General features: G+C 35.2%; 1 pseudogene; it reads left to right on the top strand.

The window, feature by feature from the left end:
• Positions 1-4,589: 4,589 nt before the first annotated feature.
• LOC144218597 (multiple coagulation factor deficiency protein 2 homolog pseudogene) lies at positions 4,590-5,031 on the top strand (annotated as a pseudogene).
• The last annotated feature ends 572 nt before the right edge of the window (positions 5,032-5,603 follow it).

Raw genomic sequence — 5,603 nt, 5'->3', positions numbered from 1 at the left:
TAACTTCAATAAGTAGCTGGAAAGTTATAGGTTCCTGAATCCTTTGAAATGCATCATACTGGAAATTCTGAGTGGTGGCCAAAGAAGGAGGATCAACACCTAGTCTCCAAAGTGTGAATTGATTATTTGTATTTCCTGAGAATAATGAGGTAATAAAACAGAAATAAAAGTACATTATGTACTAAGTTATTTCTGTTGTCTTGTTTAAGTTCTTTACAATATGTTGCATGATAATCTGTTCCTAACAGTTCCAAAATATCTCACATGAATATTTTGTAAAATAGCTTAGAAGTGACTTATTTGAAATCTTATGTCTTACCTCCTGCAAGTGAATATCTCAGCCGTTCCCATGGAGTATCTTTGAACAGTTGAGCTGAATGAAAGGAGTCTTAATAGTGACATCAATCTGGGTTTCCAAATGTGCTGGATTGCATACAAGAGGTCCATCATTTATATTCTATAAATCAAGAATATTGTATTTTAGCTTATGTCATAAAAATCTTGCAGTATCTAATAATTACTTGATTATTTTTATTACTCATTATTTTCACCTTTATAATATCACTCAAGCATACTTTTACAAACCAGCTGAGTTATTTTACGTTTGAAGAGCATATTTTAGTGTTTCATCACAGAAACGTTGGGGTTTTCCAACAGTATAGTCTATGTTCTATTTTTCATCTTATAATGAAGCTTTTTGTTTTTAAAGTACACTTCATTCCCAACATTGGGCTTGAACTCATGATCCCATCAAGAGTCATATGCTCTGCGACTGAGCCAGCCAGATTCTCCGTGAATGAGGAATTAATTTTTAATAATGTCTGTTTCCTATGTAATTTTGCTAAGACAGGTACACATGAAATTCATGAGATTACTGAATTTTAAAATTAGATCACAAACTAAATGTTCTCTACTCTAATTGTTCCCCTCTAATCCAGAAGATATATGTCATCAAGTCTCCTCTTAAACAATTCCTCAAAAAGAGTATTCACTACTTAAAAGAAAGTGTATTTCACTATTGGGCAACTTTACTTGTTAGAAATATTCATTTTTTATTGACTCAAGTATGTTTTGCCTACAGATTTAACCTATCCTAGTTTTTGTTCTGAAGAAACTCAAATCTAGTAAGGCATGTCACTTACCTTTCAAACTTGTGAGACTTTCCAGAAATTAGATTGAAAGGGGAACTGTATCATCTCTGAGAATATTTGAATTCTAAGGTTCTTTGACTCTCTAATCTAGAATAGAAAGTTTCTGATAAACTACTTGCCACTAACCTCCCTCCTCTTCTTGCCTGTAACAGACATTGTTATATTATCCCCTCTCCTGAAGAATATAAACATAGTCTGAGACATTTTCCAAGTAGCTATCAATGAAGACACCAGCAATTTGTCAGAATGGAATATGAATTGAAACCAATTTATGTCCTCAGTTTAGGAAAATGAAGTGCCTAATTCCATTTATGCTTTCCTTCCTTTCCTTGGTAATATTTCTTGAATATTTTTGGGTTTCTTCAGTTTGAACAGTCAGTTCCTTAGAAGCCACCTGAAAGTGTGGAAGAAATTCCACTGTCTTATTTTTCTCGCCAACACAATGCAGCCTGGATTGTTGGATTGCCCGGTGGAGACCAAAAAAGGGTACTTGGTAATATTTAAGCCCTATTTCACTAAGTGCTGGTTTCTTTAAAGTTAAACCCTTGATAACAATATTACCCTGAAAATGAGTTATACTTAGCCTCCCTTTCTCCTTCCAAGTACAATAAAAAATAGGGAATGATAGTATCTATTCTTTCACAATTTCTCATAGTTGCTTTTAGTACAGTAAATAATAACGATAACTAATATTTATTGAATATATAATATATGCTAGACTCTAATATATCTACATTAATATATAGTTACCAATGCCATGAAAAATGTAGTATTATTATCCTAAAATGTAAAGTGAAGAGGTAAAATAGTTCAACAGCTAACTAAAGTGTATAGAAACCAGAATTCAAAAATTCTGGCTTTAACTGTGTACTATACTGTGTCTCTGTTTAATACTGCTTACTTAATCATAACCAGTGCTTAGACTATTACAACACTAGCCCACTGTGTTACATGTTCTCATAAAAAGTCCCTTCTAGTCTTTAAGATATTCTGAATGGTATGAATTCATTGAAAGAGGACTTTTCTTCATCTTTTAAATAATGGTTCAGTTTATATGCTCTCTTAAAGCATTTCCATTTCTATGAACTATGGTTTGTGTGTTTTATAATTTTTATACTGTGTGTTTCATATTTGAGCTGAAATTTTAACAAAATAGAGTTCCCTTGTTATTCAGACTTTTTTTATTTTAATTAGCCAAATATATTTTAAGCACTATAAACTGAAATGCTGGTTGTAAAACAATACATGTTAAATACAAATATAGGTTTCTGTGTTTCTCTATGAAAGAAAAAATAGTATATATGTAATTGTAAATATATTCTATATGACAAAATATAGCAATATATAGCTAAACACACAAACACACACACATTCACACACATACACACATGCATATCTATTCTCAGTGGCTCAGATCATGTGATTACAGAATAGCCAAGATGATTTAGATGCCTAAAACTGGGTGTTGGCACAGTTTTTCATCCCTACAACCTTGTACAATATTGTCTCTTCACAGAAAAATTCCTGTTCTATCACTTATTTTTTTATTGGACTCATTAATTCATTTACTATTTTCCTCTATTCTCAAGTGACTCATTTGTGAAATAAAACAGATATACTAGACTGCTAATACTATTGATTTGAATATACAGCAGCACTTTCATAAAGATTACATAGGAAAATGTTTCACTTAACTTTGAAGTGAATCACAGTAAAGTGGCATATTTATTTATGGCTTCATGGACTTCATGGCTTTATTTTGAATGTTTTATATACTACCATGACTGCAGGGGTAGTGTGAATTAATGAAGAAACAACCAGAATTGTTGAAGAACTTTGGGGAGGGGTGGGGCGGGGAAGCACTCTCTCGTTATCAAGACATGATCAAATGTAAAGACATGAGTTAATTAGTTGAGTTAAAATTATTGGTGAATTTTCTTGTCACATTTGTTACCTTTAAAAATTAATCAATCTCACAACATTAATGAGGAATTAATAAACCTAAAGACCATAAAAGGATTACTGGAAAGGATCGAATATAAAGACCAACACACGTCTCAGATGGAAGCTGTCTGAAAGCTTTCAAAAAATCTTTCTGTGATTGAGACGCCTGGGTGGCTTAGTCGGTTAAGCGTCCGACTTTCACTTAGGTCACGATCTCGCGGTTTGTGGGTTCGAGCCCCGCTTCGGGCTCTGTGCTGACTGCCAGCTCAGAGCTTGGATCCTGTTTCAGGGTCTGTATCTTCCTCTCTCTCTGATCCTCCCCTGCTCACGGTCTCTCTCTCTCCCTCTTAGGAAAAAAAAGTTAAAAAAAAAATCTTTCCGTGATAATTTGTGGCTTTTATTTATTCGTGGCAGAATCCATGTTCATCTCTTGACCTTATTTTCTAGACCTGTATTTTCCGACAGTCTCTGAAATCTCCATTATTATGTTTTTGAACTCAAGGAACATGTTGGAAGGAAGAATTTTTACTTCTCAAATATTGTTATGGCCAGCCTTTACGCTAGTTTCTAACATTGAGCAAAAGGAGATTTCGCCAAGCTTGAATCATCAGCTCCTATTTCTGGGGTGTTGTTTCTATGGCTTGGCATTTAATATATTATGCCAATGTTCCTTGTCAGAATTAATTTTGGCAAAAGACCATCATTATACTAACTGAATCTCCAGTTACAGAATAATGTAGCACATTTGCTTTTCTAAATGTTCCCAATTAAAATATTAAAAGTATAACTATTGGATTATGGAAATTTCCTTAATAAAACATCTATGAGAGACAGAAAAACTAAGTTTTACTTGTTTGTACATTTAAGAAACAGATTATTAAGCTTTTAGAATGCAGGAAGCTCTTTTATCTAAGAAAAAAACAGTAGATAATGTTTCTCCTTTCTCTTACTTTCAACCTATAAATAAAGTGAGGTAACATAATTCATAACATTATTGTTCCTACTCTAGAAGTTTACAATTTGTATTTATTAACTAAATTTCAATAAAAAATAAACAGCCAGTTTATCTGGGTTCTTTCAAAACTATACCCAATTAAGGACAAATATGTTAAGGGACACCTACCTGGGAGGCTCAGTAGTTAAGCAGCATAGAGCATGGAGCCTGCTTAGGATTCTGTGTCTCTGTCTCTCTCTCTACTCCACCCTCACCTTCTCTCTCTCTCTCTCTCTCTCTCTCTTTCTCTCTGTCAAAAATGAATAAATGTTAGAAAAAAATGGGGCTCAGTCAGTTAATCCTCTGACTTTGGCTCAGGTCATGATCTCACTGTTTGTGAATTCAAGCTCGCATCAGGCCCTATGCTGACAGCTCAGAGCCTGGAGCCTGCTTCAGATTCTGTCTCCCTCTCTCTCTGCCCCTCCCTTACTCACACTCTGTCTCTCTCTGTCTCAAAAATACTGTTCACTCCCAAACCTTAACATTTCACATTAGTGACCATGAGATCTCTGTGGCTGCTCAGAGAGCAGCCTTCACATATGGCCTGCTCTGGGCCCTTTGTGCTCTAGGTACCAGAGCTGAGGAGCCAGGGGTAAAAGTTCTCCCATCCCAGCAGCATGGGCCTGGATAAGAACACAGTGCATGACCAAGGGCATATCATGAAGCATCTAGAAGGTTTCATCAACACACCAGAGGTGGAGATGTTCTCATAGGCACTCCAGCTACATTATTCCAAACTGCATGATTATGACAGCAATAATTTGCTTGACAGCCTACAACTTTCCACAGCCATCGCTCGCATCCATGAGGAAGAAAATGAACAAGCACCACCAGTGCTTGAAGCTTGAACTGATTAACTTAATAGATGGTGTTTTGAGAGAGGATCATAAGAACAATGACAAATCTATTGACTGTGCTGAATTTGCCAAATCACTGCAGTAGACATTGCCTGGCCATCTAGTTATATGCAAATGTGACCCATTATAATGTAACTGAACACTTTAGGTAATGCAAAATACATTTCCAACTACTGCTACTGTATTGTGGTAAAAACCTGTAGCAGTTTGTTACACTGGGTTAAGAAAGAGAAATCAAGAGAAATAAAAGAGAAATGGGACATATAGTCCCTTAATACTGTTAAATCTCTTATTGGACAAGTGCTTGATTAATGAATCCTTTTAAGCCTATTGGATAATTGGAGTGGAGTACTCAGGAACTTGACTGTGGAATACTACTAGTCTCTTGGTTTTCATTCACACTACCTGAAAATCAAGACAAGCTTTGTCAAGTGCACACATTTTCAGTAACAGTAAAGAAATGGCATGGATGCCAGATGTTTCCCTTGTGTCCTTTATCTTCAGATATATGTGGCCAGTATTCTGGAAAGTTACTCTGATCTGAATGATAACTTGCCCTGGGCAAGTGAGTATTAGGCTATTTCAAAGCCACAGCATAAGGAGAATGCCAGATAGTAAGTTCAGATAGCCATAGAGTCTAAGATTCTGTATCTTCTG

The sequence above is a fragment of the Crocuta crocuta genome, unplaced genomic scaffold (genome assembly GCF_008692635.1).
Source record: "Crocuta crocuta isolate KB4526 unplaced genomic scaffold, BGI_CrCroc_1.0 scaffold417, whole genome shotgun sequence".
Lineage (NCBI taxonomy): Eukaryota > Metazoa > Chordata > Mammalia > Carnivora > Hyaenidae > Crocuta > Crocuta crocuta.
Note: the sequence above shows the minus strand (reverse complement) of the source record. Positions and strands in the feature narration are given on the sequence as shown.